The 24,935-nt window shown below is 34.7% G+C and overlaps 1 protein-coding gene across 6 annotated transcripts in view; it reads left to right on the top strand.

The window, feature by feature from the left end:
• The window catches only part of LOC129749673 (protein sax-3-like), an 839,575-nt gene that overhangs the window by 658,747 nt on the left and 155,893 nt on the right, over window positions 1–24,935 (top strand). The gene's annotated exons all lie outside the window — the stretch shown is intronic.

Below are 24,935 nucleotides of genomic sequence, written 5' to 3'. Positions count from 1 at the left end.
CAATATTGATTAATTTTGCATTCATAACTTTTCTGTCCACTGGGCCTCAAATTATAAATGGCGATAAATAAATGTTAAGTGAAAAATAAATTTTGAACACGAAGTTTTAATCATCATTATATACTTGTTGGGATACAACTAATACAAGTTTTGTTCAAAATTAAAGTACAAATTCGAATTGCATTTTTCAACCTGGCTCTGACTTTTTGAACGACTGTTGAAGATTATTGAAGAAAACCTATTATTCTTCAATTTCAAAATTAAAATTTCGAATTTTGATTATAAAAAATAAGCACTTCAAATCTTTCTGAAATTTCAAATCGTTCTTTTTTATTCCTATCTCTGGTTTCTCTTACTCATATTTTAGCTTAAGAAGTTTTAGATGTTGATTCAAATTCTTATAACTTGTTGAACGAATTCGTAACTTCATTTTAGTACAATGAATCAGAAACTAACCCTCGAAGGCTAGCGTCTTGTAACTCAATTCGGAAGTATTAAAAATGGAAAAAAATCTTCGGGGATCCTCAATAAATTCTTGAAATCATGAATTATGCATCATTATTATTTTTATGGACGCACTCTGAAGCTGAGTGTGGTTTTTCTGTAGTCTGGATATGTTCAGACTCAACTAAAATAGGTAATTTATTGATTAGTTCACAATAATTCATGTGCATGTGTTTCAAATTACTTACAAATAGGTCCCTGCACTCAAATAAGTATTTCAATGTAGTTCAACAGCAGGTTTTTGTTTGGCGAATACTGTAGGAAATCATCTTTGGTAAACATATTTATATTTATATAAACCGAATCCGTATTACTTATTATTGCGAAAGTAAATTCTAGCCTATCATCAAAAAAAGTAAACCCAAATATCAATTCTAGATAATCCTCACAATGCGCGCACGCGATATCTTCAAACGACCTATGCTGACAACCTTGAGATAAACATCGTTTACTCCTTTTCCTCCTCGATCTTAAACGTCATTATATAATATTAAGAATGTCATAATAAGGAACAGATAAATTTTGGCAACTTCTTGAAAGCCCTTCGCGCAGAGTCGTACCTAGCTTATTATTGGAAACACCGAGGAAAAAAACACCCCAATCAGACCTTGAGTGTCAATTTGTTACTTCTCGCTTAAAACCGCTATATATCTTTTAATTTTCAACCGATTTATACAAAACTTATCAACAACACTTCAATTTTCCGTAATTCAAAGTCAAAACAAAAAATTCGAAAAAACATGCTTCGGAAAAAGACTGTAAAACAGCTACGATATGCATATATAAATTCCACTAAGTGTCCAAAAATGCTAAAATAAGATGCTATATTGTGAATGAAATGTACGGTTTTAACACCACTTTTTAACATTTTTTGTGATCATTTGCTTAAAAAACTTAAAAAAAAAAATATCCTTATGTGCAACGAATAGCATCTAACTTCAGTTGTCTTGATCATTCCGTTGCTGTTAAATAGTATTTTATCCGATGCATGTTTTTCCTGATTTTTTCCAGTAGACTTTTGATAACGGAAATTGAAGTGTTGTGGCTGAATATTGTCAAGAAACATATATGAGCCACGTTTCGAGTTTTCCAAAACAATGAATCAATTGGGAAACAAGAGAGATATACTGATTTTAGTCAGTTTGATTAAAAGTTTCTCGAACGGATGAGCGTAAGTCTTCTAAGTCCAAATATGTTTAGGTTTGAACTGCACCTGGGGAAAAAATTATTCCTTTGTTCTTCAACATAAATTTTCAGTCGATATTTTGTTAAGTTGTGTGATTTTTCATCAAAAGGTGCATTTTTGCGATTTTTCCCCGATTTCAAATATAAAAAAATGAATTTCCGTCTGTCTGTCTGTCTGTTCCCCATCGACATGGAAATCACTGATCCGATTTGCTTGAAGTTTACCAGGTGAGTGCTCCTATGATGGCTTGAGATCCCCCCTCCCTTCCCTTTCACTGGAGTAGTGAAGGAGCCTCTTAATTAAAAGAAATCAAATTTGGTATTAAAGATAATTGAGTCAATCAAACATTTCTAACATCGTTTGAGAGCTTCTCCTTCCAGTGGAAGGATTGAAAGGGGGAGGGGCCGTTTACATTTTTGAACAACTCGGGAATAAGTCGAGCCACTCGGAGCAAATTTGGCATGGGAGGATATTTGGATATGAGAAAAGGTTCTATGATTGTTTCAGACCCCATTCTACTATCATTGGGAAGATAGGATGAGGTGTGGAGGGCACCCATACAATTTTTAAGTTACTCGATAGCTTATCAAGCGAGGGGAATAAAATTTGGCATGCGAGGATATTTGGGTGAACAAATATTCCAAGATGTTTTGAAGTCTTTCCCCCATTCTATTGGGGAAACAAAAAGGGGGAAGACGGCTCCCATTTTTTAAATTTTTGGAGAAATAATCGAGCAAAAAGAACTAAATTGGGCATGTAAGAATATTTGGATACGGAAAAAATGTTTGAAAGACGTCCGTGATCTAAGTGAATGAATAGAAAGAGGTGAGGTCTTCATTTGTTTTTCAATATCTCGAGAACTAAGTAGCCGAAAGGCAACGAATTTTGTATGGGATTGTATTTTGATACGAGTAATGCTTCTATGATTATTTTAGACCGTTTTTTCCTTTCATTGAGTGCGATAAGAGAAAAGAAACGGGAGACCCATATAATTTTTTTGGAATATTTGGGTTATTTGGGAACGAGAAATGTTTCAATGTTTATTAGGGAGTCCACCCTAATTTCCGTAGGGGGGGGGGATAGGGAAGAAGGGGCACTCCTACAACCTTTTGATTAATGTGCATCTGAAGAATTGATCGTGCAAAACTTTCCTGAGAAGGGATTTGGGTACTAGAAATGTTTTCTTGATAATTTAGCAGATCAGTTATCAAGCAAATAGAACCAAATTTGGCAACTGAGAGGAATTTTCAACAAGATAAATATTTGTTTTGGCATTATTATGAAGTAAAGGATTCGAATGCAACTCGAATTTCGAATTTTGCAATTTGGTCCACCTCACCTTGGATGAACAGGTTTGAATTTTAAGTGCAGTTTTTGGGAAATGTGACAAATTTTAGCTAAGTTTCAGTTATAAAAACTAAACATAAACATTTGGTCAAAAACATAAAAAGAAGGTTTTACTCACGATCTTTTGAATGTATCAATAGAATTGCAATATGTCATAGGATGTCTGAGATTTATCAGTGTTTGTTATTTGATTATTTTTAATCATGCACTGTTTTTTTTTGTTTATAACAGTGAGAAATATTTATGTTCCCGTGTTCTTTTCTCAAACAAACCAAGAAAAACAAGCTTATTATAAAAAAAAAATGCAGACCAAAACAAAAATTAGGTATATTTGTTCGATTTTTACTGCCAAATATCCGTCGCTAGTCATACCCAAACATGAGAAATGTGCCGCTAAGAAATAAAAACAACCCCAAAGGGAGAACAAAATGTTCTCCGGCGGAGGTGGACATTAAATTCACCTTGTTTGAGCCAACCCAAATTTTATCGTGACTTTTCCAGCAAAGATGCTAAAGATGAAAAAACCAATAATATTTGACAGCTGCACACATAGAATGCAATAAATATTTATCGCCTAGTAGGAAGCAACCACCCTCAGAAGCCAAATGTGTCAAATGTGAGTTTGGGGGGTGAATCCGGAAGGTGTGGGTGTGGCAATAAACCAATCAACCCTGCCTGGGAATTGATTTTCTTCAATGGCAATTCGTAGGACTAGCCCTTCCGTTTCGTACCAGCTTTTGGAGGTGTCACGTAGAAACCCGGAAAACGTTTTGCTTCTGAAGGACTGACTCTGTGAAGTTGAACCATGAACATAAGTCAGTTGATGACAAGACGTTTTTCTCGTCGCCCCACCAAACCGGATGGTCTTTCTTGGAAGAAAACTGCAGACGTCAGCCTTTTTCCTGGTTTGATTTTTTTTCGGCATTTGTTTCCGAAGTCTTACTACGTTGATAGAAGAACTTTGCTCGTTTCAACACTTTTTAAAATTGTGACACATGCCAAGTCTGATCAAATCTATAAAACACTCTTTAACAAATAGTTTGCTAAAAAAATTTGAAATTTCTTCAACAAAATCAATACAGAAGCATTTGGGTTTCCCATCTTTCAGAAACGATGTCAATTGTGATTATCGTTGATGTCACACAGCTTCTTCCGATTTCCTGCGTACTACCATTTGTTTTCTTCCATTTCCCCGATAAGGGGGACAGTTCATGATCTACCATTTCGAGCGAGAGAGTAAATTCTTTTTCCCCCGAAAAAAGTGTTGAAGCACAGGAAATCGTTGCTACAGTGGTACAGAATTTGCATGTTTGTTTATTTTTCGCTCCCTTCTTGGTGCGTTGCGTTGCCGAGGAAAAAAAGATTTAGGCTTCGTGTTTCCGAAGTGTGTCTGCCCTCCGGATGTGATTTTCCACGCTTATGCCAGCATTTTGGAGCTACTTTTTCCGACATTGGAGGAGGGGCGATTGGGAATAAACCGCAATTTAGGCAATAAATCATGTTCACTTTTTCTTTAATCTGATTTTTCTGGGATTTTGAAAGTGATCAACAATGTATGTAAAGATGAAACGATTTTGAAGGCCTTCTTACATTGTTCAACCGTAATTTAATAGGCTTTTATGTTTATCCCATACAACTTCACACATTTATATTCATATTCAATCACAGCTGATTATCAATCCGTTGAAATAACGAGTTAAAAAATTATAGGAAAAAAAAACAAAAAATGCATTTCTGAAATGGATTTACACGTAATTTGTTTAGTTTGAACATTGTACGTTATAAATATTGAAAAAAAAAACCATTCTGAGCATAGTTCTCACTTCTCAATAAATGTACGACTAAAGAACTTTTTTCATACTCAAGCATTATTTAAACTTTTTTTTAGAGTTTAGTTAACTAAGAACAGCATAGCTTAACAAAAAAGTCTCGTTTAAAGCTTCGATCACATTTGGCATGCATTTTTTTTAAGAAAGTTTGATTTTAAATTAAGAGTTAATAACCGATGATTTAGTTTTATTTATTTAAAAGGCGGTGACCTGGTTCCAGTTTTAAGAATTTTTTGAAATCCTCTCAAACTGAAAACTGTGGATATGAATCTTATAAAAAACGTTCATCTTTTCGAGCCAATCCATCATAACTTTTTTGGGTAATTTTGAATTTAGAAACCTTTTAACGTATTTCAAATTTAAATATTAATGAAAATATATCGTTACTATCATCTTCATAGACCTGTTCAAAGTCGAAGAAAACAAAATTGAAAATAAACTTCTCTAGATAAGCTGCCAAATTAATCAAAATAACTTCAATAGAACCATTATTAAATAAGTCTTTTTTAAGTGAATACAGTTTGCAAATATTCTTCGTTAGAATACTTGAAAACCAGGTACAAGACTAATGTAGTTGTTCGAATAATATGAGAAACTGTACATTTAGAAATCTTAAGTTTGTCGAAAATCCAGTGAATCGTATTTAGAGAATCCAACAAAATCATATTGTAACGAATTAAATAAAATTTTAAAATTTCTCTTCTCTGGATCATTCAACTGTGATAATTTATTTGAATTACGAGCTGAAGTCATTTTTTTTTACATTCTTACAAACGTTATCTTAAGCATACATATTTTCTCTGAAAAAAAATTATCTCTAGGTTTATTTTTCGATATTGAATGATGTTAAAAAAAAAGTGATTTTAAAAGAATTTTTCCTAAATTTGAATTAAACAAACTTATCAAGCCTTTGGGAACAATAAATTTCAAAATATCAGTGGCAAAAACTTATCTTTTTTCAGCCAATCTGTGCTTTTGAAAAACGTTCATAAATGAATAATGCCGGAACATGTTTGAAATCCTTCTTTTGTCACTTGTAGTTGAATCATCACGAAAGGGAGGGTTTAGCTTACAATATAAAATAATTCAAATTCTTAATAAACTGGAACAAACTGGACAAAATCTTGCATGGAACTAACTTGTATACAACCTACAATGCACAAAACTGAAAAATCGAGTTATTTTGTCAAAAGAGTTCCTATTCTCACCATCTTGAGTTTGACTTCTGCTCTTTCAATCGTTTGAATTCATTCTCCCCTTGAGAATTAAAGATAAAATCGGTCAAGCCAGGGAGGTGACAAAAAAAAGCATTTGATATTTGTTCCAGCCTAATGAAAACTCATGATCTCTTGAGTTCGTTAAGTACCATTTATTGATTGTTTGTGACATTTATTGAAGCTTTTCGTTAAGCTGGAAAATATTAAAAGAAATTCTTAACAAATATTTTTATAAGTTAAATGGCAAAGCATTTTTGATTATGTATGTATGTATGTATGTAGGTAATCCACCATGGGTGCACGGATTCACCGCAGTTTGACCAAAGTATGGATTAATTTGCATTATTTAGATATCTCGATCAAATTCCAATGCAGCGTATACCATACCCGGCACCATGGCTTCGTATGAATTGTTATGCAATGAATGTATTTCGTGTCTATGTAAGTGTGTTCGGGGGAATGAATCAATCAGCTACTTAACCAGTTTAAAATTTATAACATTTTCAATGTTATGAATTTACTCAGGTATTCCGGCATCCGTGTATATACCCGGCCAGTTGGCAATTGATTGAACATTCTAATATAAAACAAAATCATATTCAATGGTATCAATAATAATGAAACGATCTCACCATCAGCATCACAACTCCTCGCTGCTTGTAGCAGTTCAGCGTTTTTGGTTAATTATCGCTGTTTTGTTTGCAACATACTTTGCTTGCTTCTTACACCAAAGAATCGGTACACGGCAAGATCTTGCTGGCAATATTTGATCTTTCACTTGCTAACCCCCACACTTTTAAGCCTGCTATGCGTCTCGATCAAAATCACTTTCCTCAGCGCACCCAGCCCTTAACCCAACCTGTCAACAATAAAACCACAATCGCAATCTCAAGCGCTAGACCTCCCTCTTGCTAACAAAAACTTGACCGCTCCATAATTTCTTCCACGTTATGCTGCTCTCCATCTACGGTTCAGCATAACATATGATTCACTTTTTTATGAATCTTCCTTTTTAATGGTTAGCGAAATAAAAAAGGAGTGCAACACGTTGCTAAACAGAAAATTTTAAACCCCAACTACAGGGAGCGCTTCTGCTCCTAGATTACACCATTTTCTCGATTTCAATTAACCTACGATTCGATTCAATTAACCTCCGATTAGGTAATCGATCTTTTTCATTTGTAAACATTATCCTACTTTGAATTTCTAACTCGCCGAAATGCCAAAAATTAAATATGAATATATCCCAGCGGCTATCAAAATAATATTACATTTGTAACAAGAGGAATCTGCTTTGTATTAAAAATTATACAAAAAATACACAAAATTTGTATAATCTTTCTACATATGGAAAGAATAAAATTTTAGGCGCTTTTATGTAAGGTAAGGAGTAAGGATTAAGGAGTAAGGAATAAGGAGTATATTTTTAAAATCAACACCAATGAAAATCCAAAAATCTCGTAACCGCTTTGATATTTTTAAGAAATGTACTGACAAGAAATATTCAAGAGATTAAAAGAAATCATTTCAAGGTGTTTTTATTAAGATTGTCTAATTTATATTAGAGTTATCAAACAAAATATGCAGAGAAAAATCAAAAGACAAGTTAATTAATTTTTTGAATTTTTTTTTAAATCGCTGTTATTTCTTAAGATTTTTTGCAATTTTTTCACTCTAAATCAATCATAAACACCTTTCTGCACCCAATTCACAAGGTTTGGAATAAATTGAAAATTTCTAAAATAATTTTTTAACTGACCATAAATGCATGAAAAAAAAAATTCGACCAGGAATCGAACTCGAGTTTTCTGATTATCTCCCCGACACCTTACCAATAGGTAAATCGTCAGATGTAAATGAGTCAAGTGTATAATTCAGTTGACTTCATCAAATTAAATTCGCAGCTAGATTCTACTGCAGAAATTGCTCATCTTGCCCCGATTGATGGTGCCTATGGTGCCCCTACAGTAACTGATTTTCAGATTTCGGCACAAAAATTCAAAATGCATTTTTAAACGTTTATGTCTACTTTTTTCATGTTTCATTGAGTTAGGAAATTGACTTTTTTAGTGTCTGAACACGAAACAATGATGTAACACACATATTATAGCTGTTTTCTATGGTTAAATAAGCGTCCTCCATAATGTGGCCATTGTGCTCTTATTTCCCCTAAATGAGAAAAAAAGATCGAAAGATCGAATCGAAAAAAAACTGATCTAATCGATCTTTTCCTGGCCGAAGAATCGATCCAAAAAATCGAAAATCGGAGTTGAAAAGATCGATCCTCCAAGGATCGATCTAAGATCGACCAATCCTAGATATATACATAATGCTCACTTTCATCCGAAATATTTATTTATTTATTAAACGACACAGTAGGCTGTGCTTTTTTGTGTTTGTTCCACAAACTGCTCGACACGGAGGTGGTTTTCGAGCAGTTTTCACTTCTCCTCACACTTTTCTTTTTTCGCTGCCTTTTTCCGATCAAAATATATTTTCACCAATCCGCTCACACACACACTGCTTTGCAATTTTTATTGGCCTAATTAATAATTCGTATCAGGACCGTAGGAAGTACCGACTCATGGGCAGCGGTGTGTAGACTCGCTTCGGAAAGAATCATTCGGCTGATTTTATCCGAGTTTAACTTGTTGTGTGCAGATTGATTTTATCTTCGTTCCAATAATGACGCGATTGCACACAAAACGAAGAAAACAGTTCCGAATTGATGTTTTCCATGCCTCGCAGGAATAAAATCACACCAACGAAACAACAGAACGAAGCTTACCGTACACGAATGCTCACGAGCGATCGTTGCCCGACGGACCGAGTTAACATTCCTCACATCCTTCTCTCGCTCGTTTCCCGTTCCCTTGTATCTATCACTTTTAGCCACGCCCCCATGCGTTGTCCGATTGATGTGTTCGGCTGCCAAACGAAAGCGATTTTTTTTAATTCGCAGAACTGTTCGTTTGCTTCGCTGATGTTTCCCTCCCGATTGCTGTTTACTCCTGCCGAGTTTACCCGAAGCTTACTTCCTGATGCTTTCCGAGTTGAACTTTAGATAGCATCATTGCAGATTGAGTTTAACGAAATAAAATCGTTCTGCAAAGAAGGGCAAAGTGCGAGTATGTAGACTCGCGATTTTAACATCTCTGCTCATGGGGGGGGTTTTGGTCATTAACTTTTACCTATGATTTTTTGCCCAACAACACACGAATAAAAAAAATTAAAACAAATTATGTTTGTAACTATATGATATTTTATTTACTATTACTAATTAATAGTTTTCGTATGAAATCGTAACTTAAGAGAAGAAGAAGGTGAGCAGATTTTTTTTAATGATTTTTAATGAAATAATTTGATTTCATCGATGGTTTAAATTTTTGAATTTGTTCGAAAGTCTGGTAGATCAAAGTTATTTGATTTGAGCATAAAATAAGTTCTTCTTAGGGTAGCCTTCAATTTCTTTAAAAAAAAAATAAATCTATACTCAAATCAAACAAGCCAAATCTGTCAAAATCATTTACAAATTCCAAGACCTTTGATGAAAATAAATAAAATTTTCAAAAAAACAGTAAGAGATAAAACATTTTCGGATCAAATTTGCTGGATGCAAACTTGAACTGAATTTAAGATTCTAGTTTGAAATTTGGTTCCAAAAAAAACTACAATATAAATAATGCTAAACAATACACCGGAAAATAAAAAAATTGTGCAGATTTTTTAGGTGAACTTAAACAGGAAATATATTTTTATAAAGAATCAATTCTATAAAAAAAAATCCTGTAGATAATTTTTTTAAATGAAATTTGGGATATTTTGCATGAATCAAAACTTAGAAAATTAACTATAATTCTACTTTATATTTGTGATTTTCAGCTGAATTGTGTGTACAAACTTATTTTGATTAGAAAATATTAAATCTGGACATTTTTAAGATAAACTTCTCTTGAATTTCTCAATAATTTTATGTTGATTGAAAAACTTATTCACAAGTTAAATCTTTTTCTGAATCTTAAATCTGAATTCTGAACCTGCATTAAAAAATTGAACTTTGAATCTGTTTCCGAATTTCTATACGATTTCTGAAATGTACAAAAAATACGATTTTCGAATTTTATAAGCCCAGTCCCCATCCATAAATCAATTATATAAATTCTGTAGTGCTGGTTTAATCTGAATTCATTATTTCAATTATTTATTTTTAATCTGTTTTGTGGATCTGTTTTAAAATGTGAATTTTAAATGATGAATCTGAATCCAAGTTTTAAATTTTGGATCGCCACCAAGAAGATTTAAATGTTTAAAATTTGTGTAGGAATAATGTTTACAAACTTCGAATTTTTATTTAAAACTAGACTCTTATTTTTTTATATGGTTTTTTTTTTTTGGAAATTTGTCCAATAAACATATTTCTTTTTCTGAATTTATCAGGAAAAGACAAACAAAGTGTAGTCTAGATAGTGTTAGATGCTGAAGTGCTGGAGAGAGCTCGAACTAAGCCTTCCGGATAAATCCAGCAGAAAGTTTTTTCAAGCGAGTATCGGAAATGCAGGGAGAACACCGGAAAGAAACTTAAGATATGTGGTTTTTTATGTTAAAGAATTGAACAAAGATATTGTTACCACCAGAATTTCCATTTAAACAAAAATTGATATTTTAGATACGAATTTGAATTTTTGACAAATGCTAAAAAGCTGAAAAATGATTCGTTGTTCGATTTGGTTCTTTAATGTTATACTACACAAGTAAACGATGAATTTCGAGTGCGTCAGAGACTAAATTTAAAGAATAAACCTTGAAATTGCGAATGGGTGCTGGCACTACACCTTCCGGACAGACTGAGGAGTAATTTCTTTCAAAGTGACCATGAAGAGTATTTCCATTCTATTTTTATTTAGTTGTTAGTTGTATAATATTGTTTAGCTGGAAGTACTGGGTAAAATTATCGATCAAAACATTGCAAAGTTACTATATTAACTTTGACAATAAGACGAAATCAAAACTTAAAGGAAAAATCATTTAAAATTTCTGGCTAATAATGTTTACATAAATGAAGGTAGTGTTATAATGCTTTCGGCTTCCAATTTCCGCCAAAAGATGGAATTCTGACACGAAAATCGAACTTTCTTTTTAGTAAAGCAATTAATTCTAAATTTAAATCTCATTCGTTCCGATTAACATACAAACAGGCATCTATTTTGATGAAATATTCAAAGAGATTTTAAAAAGATTTATACTCATTTTTATTCTTTATTGTACAATAGCGATGTTATTAATTTTGTTTTTAAATTTTCATGAATTTTTTCTTATTGTTATTGTATTTGTCGATAACTGGCATTATGAAAGCTAGAAAAGCTATGCTTGAAATTTTTCATGAAAAAGGCTCTCTGTAAATTATTGTTTTTAATTTTTTTTTTTCTTGATCTAGTAGCTGTTTTTTTCGACTAGATTGATGAGAGTTGTTTTTGGAGTAAAATTTTGAATGATTGAGAGAAGAATTAATTCATTTATATAACTAAGTTGTTTTAATATTATTTATTAATTCCATTGTATCTTTGTTGATGTTTATATCACTGGCGCTATAGATAGAGTTAATTTATTAGGTAGATAAAGAACGTCTCCATTATTAAAAGTTATTATACCTAACCATTCTATCTAAAACAAAGATTATCAGTCTGTTACTAAGAATGATCGAATTTTCATGTTCATTCATCATCGCTTAACTTGTTGCAATTCAAATTAGGGTTTTCATAGATAGCGCTCAAATAAAAAATCGATTAACCGTCAACTTGATATGCCATTGGATTACGCGACTATGTAAAAGAAATATTTTAACAAATTTATGTTTACACTAGGGAATAGTCGTTAATTTTTTTATCACCATTTAACCTAACTTACTCATGCCTGCTTCTATAGAAACTTTATGAGTCAGGAAAATAATATTTATTGTTCACCACAACACTAGTCAAAAGTGTCTCCTAACCAATTTCTTTAACCCCTCTCCCAACCAAAATTATTTTGCTAGGATGCAGAGGTGACCTCGGTCCTAAAGCACAAAATAGATCTTTCATCCTTTTCTCTTTTTTCCAATCTATCCATTGACTACTAGGACGTGGTCGGCGCCGTTATTGACGTTAAAAGAGAGAGCATCAGTTTTGTGCAGTGTGAATGAGCTGCTAATCCCAAGCATCATTCATTTGACCTCTGAATAAAATTGATGGCCTCGGTCAATCACGGAGTAGTAACCATTGGCGATGTAGATTTTGTTCTAGTGAGCCACGCCAGCGATCGTGGAACTCGAAGTGATAGTTATCATTATTTGAGTTTTGAACAAGTCATGCATATATTTTCTTTAACCATGCATTTCGGGTTTTTCGATTCAAGGTGGATGTGAGTAGTTAATCAAGCTAAGCTAAGCTAAGCTAAATCAAGATTCTTCTTTTTTCATACTCCGAAAATTTTTATCAAAATATTGAAAATGCATGTGATTTTCGAAAAACATGATTCAAATTTGATAAAAAATGCAAAACCGAATCTGAACCCGGATCTTAAAGCAGCTTTTTATTCGTAATTTCTTATGATTATTCGAACTGAAAATCAAGAATCCTAAACTTGAGACAGTATCACAAACACGAAAATACATATGTAGAAATGGTTATGGGAATATGGAACCAGAACCTTCAAAATGAGTTTAATTGAAAACTTAAAATTCAGCCCTGAATTTCTATGATAAGGTTGCCAGATTACCCGGTTATAACCGGATTGGCCCGGATATTTAATATAAAATTTGGGAAAAGTCCGGTCCAACCCGGTTATCCGAATTACATTGGAAAAGCCCGGATTTTTCCCGGGTTTGTTCTCATTCTCTTTCCTAAATCAAACTTAAAAATAAAAACAAATTGTTTTGGATTTTTTTATGCGTCCAAAATTTCTGCAACAAGTTTCAAAAAAAATAATCATGAACGGTTTTTTTTTTTATTTTTTGTTTTTAGATTTTTGATGAGCAATTCCAAGGTTTTGACCGAAATTGTATTTTGGTCGACAATTTTAGAATCGAATACCCGGATTTTGGTCGACAATTTTGAAATCGAATACCTGGATTTTAACAGGTTTTTATATAAAACAGACCGGATAAGTGCTGCAAAATATCTGACAATCTTATTCTATAAACAAGTGAGAAAATTTTGAAAAACTGTAGCAAAGTTTTGAACTTGAGATGGGTTTTTGAGGTTTTTGCAATAGTTTTTAGTCCAGATAGTTACTCTGGAATATCTATTATCATAATTTGATTATTGAAAATTTTGAGTTAAAGTAGAATACCTCGCTTGCTTTTTTGGACCCTCATGGGGGAGGTTTAACCCCCAAAACCCCCCCCCCCCCCGTTCCTACGGCCATGACTCTTATTCATATATGGCCCATTAGAAAAAAGATGGTGTTTTTGTTTCTCTCATCATGTAAATAAATTCCGATTCATACATTATCACTTAACTCATTGACTCAGATAATATTCGCGTTAAATTTATTTTCGGTACAATAAAGATGGACCCATAAGTAACACACACAAGTGACAAACTTTTAGAAAAACACCAATTTTTCACAGAGACGCTGGGGTTTTTGATTTTGTTGCACTACGGTTCTTCTGAGATGCAATTTTCAATTTGAGGTCACTAAAATATTCTTCGGCTTAGCATTAAATCCGTTCCACTGTTTCGGATTTGATTTTTGGAATAATTCACGGTTCTCGGATCAGCGACGTTCATTCTCGAAGCACACGAAACAGCAAACCGCACAGAGTGGAGACACGCACGCAACTGTTTGAAATGGCAAAGCATTTTTGATTATATATATTTTTTTAGTATTTATTAACCTTTCATATTCATGTAATTGACTCAATTGATAAGGTTGTCAGATTGCCTTGTTTTGTCCGGAAATTTGACACAAAATTTGGGAACAATCCGACCCGGTCCGGTTTCCCGGATTTTATGAAAAATGCACGCATTTTGCCCGGATCTTATCACTTAATTTGGCAAATTAAACAAAAAAAAAACAAAATGTTTATTTATGCCTCCAAAACGAAAATGTTTATGTGCTTGTTTCATAAAAATATTCATTAAGCTTTTTTAGAGGCCTAAAATACGATTTAAAATCTGTCGATGAGTTTCGATGAACATTTATTTTTTCATTAAGTTATTTCTGGGTTAAGATGAAATTTTCTCGGATATTGCTCGGATTTGTGATCGACTGTGTTCGATGTTTAATAACGTCAGTATCACAAAAATACTGAACAGTGAATATGGACGACCACTTTGGCTGGCCCCTAAAACAAAATTTGATACCGGCAATCGATTGCCAGTTCCCAAAAACCATCCGAGCGCAAATTTTTAGCTAAATCCGATATACACTAACGTCGATATCACAAAAATATTGAAAATTTAATATGGACGACCCCTTTTGCCGGCCCCTGACCCAAAATTCTATACCTGAAATCGATTTCCCATCTCTCGAAACCCCCATGTGCAAATTTTCATCATGATCCGACGAAAAATAACGTGAAAAACGCTAAACCAATATTTGTCTAGTATGGACCGAGATTCTGGAAACATTTTTCATCACTCCTGGTTCTTATGAGCATCCATGCCAAATTTCAGCTCTCTAGCTCTTAAGACCTGAGCCTATAGAGGACAAACAAACAAACAAACAAACAAACAAACAAACAAACAAACAAACAAACAAACAAACAAACAAACAAACAAACAAACAAACAAACAAACAAACAAACAAACAAACAAACAAACAAACAAACAAACAAACAAACAAACAAACAAACAAACAAACAAACAAACAAACAAACAAACAAACAAACAAACAAACAAACAAACAAACAAACAAACAAACAAACAAACAAACAAACAAACAAACAAACAAACAAACAAACAAACAAACAAACAAACAAACAAACAAACAAACAAACAAACAAACAAACAAACAAACAAACAAACAAACAAACAAACAAACAAACAAACAAACAAACAAACAAACAAACAAACAAACAAACAAACAAACAAACAAACAAACAAACAAACAAACAAACAAACAAACAAACAAACAAACAAACAAACAAACAAACAAACAAACAAACAAACAAACAAACAAACAAACAAACAAACAAACAAACAAACAAACAAACAAACAAACAAACAAACAAACAAACAAACAAACAAACAAACAAACAAACAAACAAACAAACAAACAAACAAACAAACAAACAAACAAACAAACAAACAAACAAACAAACAAACAAACAAACAAACAAACAAACAAACAAACAAACAAACAAACAAACAAACAAACAAACAAACAAACAAACAAACAAACAAACAAACAAACAAACAAACAAACAAACAAACAAACAAACAAACAAACAAACAAACAAACAAACAAACAAACAAACAAACAAACAAACAAACAAACAAACAAACAAACAAACAAACAAACAAACAAACAAACAAACAAACAAACAAACAAACAAACAAACAAACAAACAAACAAACAAACAAACAAACAAACAAACAAACAAACAAACAAACAAACAAACAAACAAACAAACAAACAAACAAACAAACAAACAAACAAACAAACAAACAAACAAACAAACAAACAAACAAACAAACAAACAAACAAACAAACAAACAAACAAACAAACAAACAAACAAACAAACAAACAAACAAACAAACAAACAAACAAACAAACAAACAAACAAACAAACAAACAAACAAACAAACAAACAAACAAACAAACAAACAAACAAACAAACAAACAAACAAACAAACAAACAAACAAACAAACAAACAAACAAACAAACAAACAAACAAACAAACAAACAAACAAACAAACAAACAAACAAACAAACAAACAAACAAACAAACAAACAAACAAACAAACAAACAAACAAACAAACAAACAAACAAACAAACAAACAAACAAACAAACAAACAAACAAACAAACAAACAAACAAACAAACAAACAAACAAACAAACAAACAAACAAACAAACAAACAAACAAACAAACAAACAAACAAACAAACAAACAAACAAACAAACAAACAAACAAACAAACAAACAAACAAACAAACAAACAAACAAACAAACAAACAAACAAACAAACAAACAAACAAACAAACAAACAAACAAACAAACAAACAAACAAACAAACAAACCCACAGAAATTGCTTTTTATATATATATATATATATATATATATATATATATATATATATATATATATATATATATATATATATATATATATATATATATATATATATATATATATATATATATATATATATATATATATATATATATATATATATATATATATATATATATATATATATATATATATATATATATATATATATATATATATATATATATATATATATATATATATATATATATATATATATATATATATATATATATATATATATATATATATATATATATATATATATGGCTAGTGAAGTAGACAATGTGCAACTCGAGACCCCATACACCCAACCTTCGGGTAGTGGTCATATCACCTCTTGTCTGCAACTCCGATTCTCTACCTCCCCGTGGTGCTAGCTGGGGTGCGAGCAACCTTAGCGGAGATCGGGTACCCAACCCCGGTGGATGCTTTGGTCGCATGCAGAATGAGTTAGGGGGCTTCGTACGCGTCTGTTCTCCATGTTAGGGGCGGCGTACGGAGTGCAACAGCGTCCTGGTGGTGTTCGGGACCCAAAACAGCAACATCACGACGGTCCTCCTGCGAGATAGTGGGGTTAGCTGCGGGCCTTGCGAGCCTGTGACTACTAAAAAAAACTTAAGCAACGAATAACGAACAACAAATTTCGGATGGATATCGGCAAAGACCCACGCGACGAAAAGGGACTAACGATTGGAAACTTGGAACATGGAACTGCCGATCTCTAAATTTTGTGGGCAGTACCCACATGCTCTCCAACGAATTGAAGAGCCGCAAATTCGACATCGTAGCGCTGCAGGAGGTATGCTGGAAGGGCTCCACGGTACGAACGTACCCAGATGGTCGTGCCATCTACCAGAGCTGCGGCAACACACACGAGCTTGGAACAGCTTTTATAGTGATGGGAAAGATGCAAAAGCGCGTGATCGGGTGGTGGCCGATCAACTCACGAATGTGCCGGTTGAGAATCAAGGGCCGGTTCTTCAACATCAGCATCATCAACGTGCACAGCCCTCACCTCGGAAGTACCGGTGACGACAAAGACGAATTTTACGCGCAGCTGGAGCGTGAATACGACCGTTGCCCAAAACATGATATCAAGATCGTCATCGGGGATTTCAATGCTCAGGTCGGCCAGGAGGAGGAATTCAAACCGACAATTGGAAGGTTCAGTGCGCACCAGCTGACCAACGAAAACGGCCTCAGACTTATCGATTTCGCCGCCTCCAAACGAATGGCCGTACGTAGTACCTTTTTTCAGCACCGCCTCCCACACAAGTACACCTGGAGATCACCGTACCAAACTCAATCACAGATCGACCACGTTTTGATCGACAGCCGGCACTTCTCGGACATCATCGACGTCAGATCTTGTCGGGGCGCCAACATCGAGTCGGACCATTATCTGGTGATGGTGAAGATGCGCCCAAAACTCTCCGTAGTGAACAACACGCGAAACCGGCGCCCGCCTCGGTTAAATATCGCGCGACTGAAGCAACCTGAGGTCGCGGCAGACTACGCGCAATCGGTCGAAGCAGCGCTGCCGGCAGAGGGCGAGCTTGACGAAGCCCCTCTCGAGGACTGTTGGGATACCATCAAAACAGCCATCAACAGTGCCGCGGAGAACGTCATCGGTTATGTGGAGCGATCTCGACGGAACGACTGGTTCGACGAGGAGTGTAGGAGGGTGATGGACGAAGAGAATGCCGCGCGGGCGGCAGTAGTGCAGAGAGGCACCCGTCGAAATGTGGAAAATCACCGACAGCGGAAGAGGCAGCGAGTCCGACTTTTCCAGGAGAAAAAGCGCCGCCTGGAGGAGGAGGAGCTCGAGGAGCTGGAGCAGCTGCATCGTTCCCAAGAAACACGAAAGTTCTATCAGAAACTCAACGCATCCCGCAAAGGCTTCGTGCCGCAAGCCGAAATGTGCCGGGATAAGGACGGGGGTATCCTGACGGACAATCGTGAGGTGATCAAAAGGTGGAAGCAGCACTTCGATGAACACCTGAACGGCGCACATGCAGGAGATCAAGACGGTGGGGGAAGGTACATCGCCGGCGTAGCCAACGACGAAGACGAGCCACTCCCAACGATGAGTGAAGTTAAGGAAGCCATTCGCCAGCTGAATAGAAACAAGTCGGCTGGAAAGGATGGCATCGCAGCGGAACTCATCAAAATGGGCCCGGGCAGGTTGGCCGATTGCCTACACCGGTTGATAATCCGGATCTGGGACATTGAACAGCTACCGGAGGAGTGGAAGGAGGGGGTAATATGCCCCATCTACAAGAAGGGCGACAAATTGGACTGTGAGAACTACCGAGCGATCACTGTCCTCAATGCCGCCTACAAAGTGTTGTCCCGAATCCTACTCCGCCGCCTAACGCCACAAGCAAACAGATTCGTGGGAAGTCATCAGGCCGGCTTCATGGAGGGACGGTCTACGACGGACCAGATATTCATATTACGGCAAATCCTCCAAAAATGCCGTGAACACCAAGTCCCTACGCATCATCTATTCATCGACTTCAAAGCCGCATACGACACGATCGACCGTAACGAGCTATGGAAAATCATGGACGAGAACGGCTTTTCCGGGAAGCTGATCAGACTGATCAAGGCGACGATGGATGGAACGCAGTGCTGTGTGCGGATTTCGGGTGAATTGTCGAGTTCATTCGAATCGCGCAGGGGGCTTCGACAAGGTGATGGTCTATCCTGCATGATGTTCAACGTGGCGCTAGAAGGTGTTATTCGACGAGCGGTGGGCGAAATGCGGGGCACGATTTTCAACAGATCCAGTCAACTTATCTGCTTTGCCGATGACATTGATATAGTCGGCAGATCATCTGTGGCGGTGGAGGAGATCTACCGCAAACTGAAACGCGAAGCAGGAAGGATTGGGTTGATGATTAATACGTCCAAGACGAAGTACATGCTGGCCTGCGGATCCGAGACCGACCGAACCCGCTTGTCCAGTAATAACAAGGTCACGATCGACGGCGACGAGCTGGAGATAGTCGAAGACTTTGTCTATCTCGGCTCACTGGTGACCGCAGACAATGACACCAGCCGTGAGATCCGGAGGCGAATTATCAGCGGAAGTCGTGCCTACTATGGACTCCACAAGCAACTGCGGTCGAGAAGACTTAGCCCTCGCACGAAGTGTAACCTGTATATGACGCTCATTAGACCGGTTGTTCTCTACGGGCACGAGACATGGATATTGCTCGAGGAGGACCTGCGTACACTCGGAGTATTCGAGCGACGAGTGTTAAGAACCATCTTTGGCGGCGTACAGGAGAACGGAGTGTGGAGGCGAAGGATGAACCACGAGCTCGCGCGGCTCTACGGCGAACCCAGTATCCAGAAGGTGGTTAAGGCTGGCCGGATACGCTGGGCAGGACATGTTGCGAGAATGCCGGACGACTGTCCTGCAAAACAGGTGTTCGCTACGAATCCGGTAGGAACAAGACGAGCGGGGGCGCAACGAGCGAGGTGGTTAGACCAAGTGGAGCGTGATCTGGCGAACGTAGGGTGCCCGAGAAATTGGAGAACGGTTGCCATGGACCGAGTGAATTTTAGGAATTATGTTCGTCAAGTTATGTCGTAAGACGGAATACTATGTAAATAAAAAAAAAAAAAAAAAAAAAAAAAAAATATATATATATATATATATATATATATATATATATATATATATATATATATATATATATATATATATATATATATATATATATATATATATATATATATATATATATATATATATATATATATATATATATATATATATATATATATATATATATATATATATATATATATATATATATATATATATATATATATATATATATATATATATATATATATATATATATATATATATATAGATAATAAAGAAGTTATGGAACAACGAAAAAAAGTGGCCCATGATTCCCCACTCTCCCATACAATTATTAATTGAATTTAGTTATTTTAAATGATTCATTAGCTTAAATTATACAAGCATATAAATAAAAAAAAAATATCTTTTGAAAAATATACAGGTTTGATTTAAAATTAGAATCATTTAAAAATGGCGTATTTAAATAAAACTCCAAATTTTAATTTCAATTGAACGAGTTGAAATCTGAAAAAATTGAAAATACGTCCACAGACCATTTAGCAACACTGTTCTTAGTTTGCACGAATGCATTCTGACTTACCTAGAATTAATTTTCGATTGAATGTCCTAAGCATCTTGAAACGGATTCCGCAAACCTGAACATCAGGTGATAAAACATTTGGCCAATATTTATAGCCTAGGTTTTTCATCATTGACGAGCCCCTTCTCCATGTTCTCTTCTTACCTTCATAAACCCCCACTAACACTGGACTAGACTGCCAAATCCATAGAAACCATTCATTGATAGTCGGAAGGCCCCCGAAAAAAGCAAACTTACGCTTACCCGAGCAGACTTTGATGCCTGAATCGATAGCAAACAGTAACCAAAATAAGCTATCAATGTCAAAATGATAGCATAATTCAGTATCGCATTTTTTCCGATGGCAAATTAGGTTTCATTGAATCATCAAAATGTCGGAAGATGATGCCTAACTTATACCTAAATAAGGCATTGAGACCAAAATGAAAGCATTATTTGGTCTTGTTTTATCCAAGATAACAAAACGAGGCACCATTATGGTTTCACTAATTATGATGGAGCTGAACAGTGAGATCAAAATGATAGCATAATTTGGTATTCAATGATTTGTGATGAAACAGTTTTAATTAGGTGTTAAAAATAAATTGAACCTAAATAAAACAGCAAATTTTTTCGCTACCGGTGATTTTTTTGTACATAATTCCATTAACTAGATATTTTTGAACTTTTTTTTTTAAATTTCTAAAAATAAAAAAAAAAGCTCATTTGGAAATATGTTAACCCCGCTAAGCTGTTCGGGTCAATATGACTCGAAGCGTACATTCCAAACATTCTTATTATCAATCCAATATTCTGAAGAATTTTTGAGAGGAAAATTAAGTTCCCTGAAAATGATAATCAAGTTGATAACAAAACTAAAATTTGGGTTTAAATAATCGGTTCAAATACAGAGAAGCAAAGCCAAAGTTGTCAAGTCTATTTTTAAAGTAAGATTTTTATCTACCAAAAGAAACGAAATAGCGATCAAAACATTCATTGGACTCCATTTATACATCGACGGATGGATGTACTCTTGAAGATTCCAAAAATCAAAAATACACTTAAATACAGCAACGCTGTCAGAAGTATTTTAGAATTAAAATTAATTTTTTGGACTTTTTTTCTTTCTGGAACAGCATCTGATTATACATGGGTAATACATATCGACTTTATTTTAAAATGTTAAATAGCTAGAATAAATTACCTACACATTGCATCTAATATCATCAAATTCGAGTAACTTTTACGGCCAGGGGAACACCAACAAACAACAAGTCAAATTTCTCCGAAACGAATATTTTGCGAACAGCTTTGAAAGGTTAAAAAAATTGGAAACATTATTTTATTTTATAAACCATGAAAATTTAAAAATGATTTTTTTTTAACGTAACCATCATGTTATTCATTTTATTCGATTTTTAAACATTACAAGCAGATGGTCGTAAATAATGATTTAAATAAAAGCATTAATGATTGAAAATCTATGAGCGTGTAAGGAAAACAACAAAACAACAACAAGTCAGTTAGTACTCAGTAGCCAGGCTGTTTTTTTAAAAGTTTAAGTTGGGTTTTTATGTGAACAAACCTGGAAGAACAACTTAGATCCCGGAGCTGTTTAAAAGGTACATAAATATCGTTTGTTGTCCGCATCGAGTCATCGGATGCACCTTGGATTTGATATGTATCTTCGCTGTTTAAATTCCAGCTGCCCGCAAAAGAAAATAGGTCTGCCTACGCCACTAAGAAAGCGCAGATATTTTATCAGGATGTACGTCGAAGAAGTCCACCGAATCCTGCGGATTGCAAACGTAGGGAAGATCCAGACGATGCACGATGACGAAGACGGTGAAAAATGCAATTTATTGAACTGCTCCGAACCCGCCGGAATCGCTGAAAGAGATCCCAGCTATTTATATTGGGATGTTGGAAAAGTCCGGATCTAGATGCTGGAAACATCTACGATTCAACTCAATTTCATACGCATCACAGGCATACTCCCGGTCACCAGACCTTGAGGCTAGTCTACTGAAGTAGATTAATGATTTCGTCGTGTACCAACCGTCGATGAATTCGAGAGCGAATTTTGAACCGGTCACAAGCTGCTTTGTGTCTACGATCTGGTGAACTACAGTAGCATCTTCTACACTACCGCAACCACCACTGTTTCGGAAAGTCACCTCTTGTGACTGTGACATTCGGGAGGTGAAAATGAATTGAACTTCCTGCTACATTGCGAGGTAAGTGAAATATCTAAAAATTTCTAATTCTATTTTCTCAGAGACAAATTAGCAAAACTCTTTTTGAAATTTAAATAAGGCCTTTAAATCTGTGTTTTTAGCAGTTCAAATTAGTTGCCATCAGAGTTTCAAAGCATTTTTTTTATTTCTATTCATGGCCCTGAAGCCAAAGATTTTTTGGAAGGATTACTGATGCTTTTTTTAAATCCTGATTTATTTCATTTGTTTATTTTTTATTTTGATATATTCCATTGATCATTTCATGATAACCAAAGAAGTTGAAACACTATTATCGAAGACCGAAGGAGCGGTAGGGTTTGGTGGTTTACTCAGCCTCTTTCAACGTTCAGGTATCAATTCCTAATTTTTATTCCACAAAATATTTGTAAGCTTATGAACATATAAGCTTCAAGTGCATAAATTTAGAAACAAATAGAACAATCAGCTTTCAGATTTAATATTAATAATGTAAGATTTGAATTCACAAACAGTTTTTGAATTACAACTCAACCTTCTGATAAACATTCAAATTCACACTACCAACTTCTATATAAAATCCCTTTAAAGATCTGGGATAAAGGGCTTGCGATATAGCTCAGTTGGCAAGTCAGTTGCTTTCTGAGCCGATGTCCGTGAGTTCGAGCCCAAAAGTAAACATCGATCACCGGATAAGTTTTTCAATGGCTATCCACCAACTGCATCGTTGATATAAGTCGCGAATGACATACAGATAGATGTTAAAACGACTATAATAAAAAAAATTAACAAAAAAAAAAATCAGGGATAAATTCCAAATTGGAAGTAAAATAACAAAAAGAAGATAATTTTTGTTTCGAACTTACAAGTATGTAAACAACTTTTCAAAACATCCCCAAATAATGTTTAAACCATGCAAAATGGTTTGGGATTATTGAGTCAAAATAAGGTCAAATTAATTATAACCAACACCCCATTTTAGGCTCCTTGAACTGACTAAATTTTAAATTGTATGACGTTGGGTGTCAATGTAATGAATTATTACATTTTTTAGCTGACACGTTTGAAGTCCCAAAAACGAATTTCTTCCAATTTTTCGAAAGTTAATTTTAAACGCAGTTGTGTAGCAAACTTACTAAGGAACAACTAATTTTGTATTCTTCATGCCTCTCCTCATACAAATAAAATCTTCATACCTTAGCTATATGTAGACTATTTTAAAGCGCTTATTTTGAAGCAATTTTACCTTTCGCAGTTCGCTAGACTGTCCCATTTGCATTACCATCGTTTTTTTTAAGATCATTTCAAAAACAATTTCCCTTTTTTCCAAACAATTAAAAAATACCGTGTCATGTTTGGCCCATATGGAATATATGTAACTGCAAGTTGTCCCATATGTTTATTAAGACAAAATATTCGCAACTACCGATAATTTGGCAAATACATATAGTATAGCATTTATTTATTATAAATTAGGACGGGATTAAGTTAGTTGTCAAAATGTATGCTTAAATACCTAATTATGTCTCTTTTTCCCTCTTTTTTTGTGGCCGCACAGTGCAACCTCAAATTCGTTTTTCTCGATTGGATGTTTTACAAATAAGACAGTCTGGCGAATGACGAATTGGTGAATTTTCTCACGGTCTCCCACAAGAGTGACCTGCAGGTATTCCACAAAAGTGTAACTTATAACCGGTTTATATAATATAAAACTAAACTTAAAAGAGCAACTGTAGTTAGGTTAATATTCCATTTAGACATTCGAGACGCAATTCAATTGCCGACTTTAAGGTGGCTTTGACTTCGGTACGCAGGAAAAAACATACCTAAAAGTAAAATTATAACTATTTTGTTACCATGCCTTGTAAAAACGATTAATATGTTATTAAAATTCTCTGACTGCTCGTTTTTGCTCAAAAATGTTCAATTGAAATTTTTACTAGCAAAAGTATCTCATGTTTTATTCAACTAAAATAAATTTACCTAAAATATTCAACATTTACAAACATATGTAACAAGAGGCAAAGTTTAAACGCCTTCATGTAGGCAAGGAAATTTTTTTGGGAATCAGTTTTTGTTTTTGAAGAATTACCAATTTCACCTTGTACATGATGGTTTTTGAAGGCGATTTTGATGTGAAGATTGTTATATAAATTCAGGCGATTAATTCAATTGAACCGAGAAATTGGCTAGTA

Source organism: Uranotaenia lowii, chromosome 2, assembly GCF_029784155.1.
Source record: "Uranotaenia lowii strain MFRU-FL chromosome 2, ASM2978415v1, whole genome shotgun sequence".
NCBI lineage: Eukaryota > Metazoa > Arthropoda > Insecta > Diptera > Culicidae > Uranotaenia > Uranotaenia lowii.
This window is presented reverse-complemented; position numbering and strand designations above follow the sequence as displayed.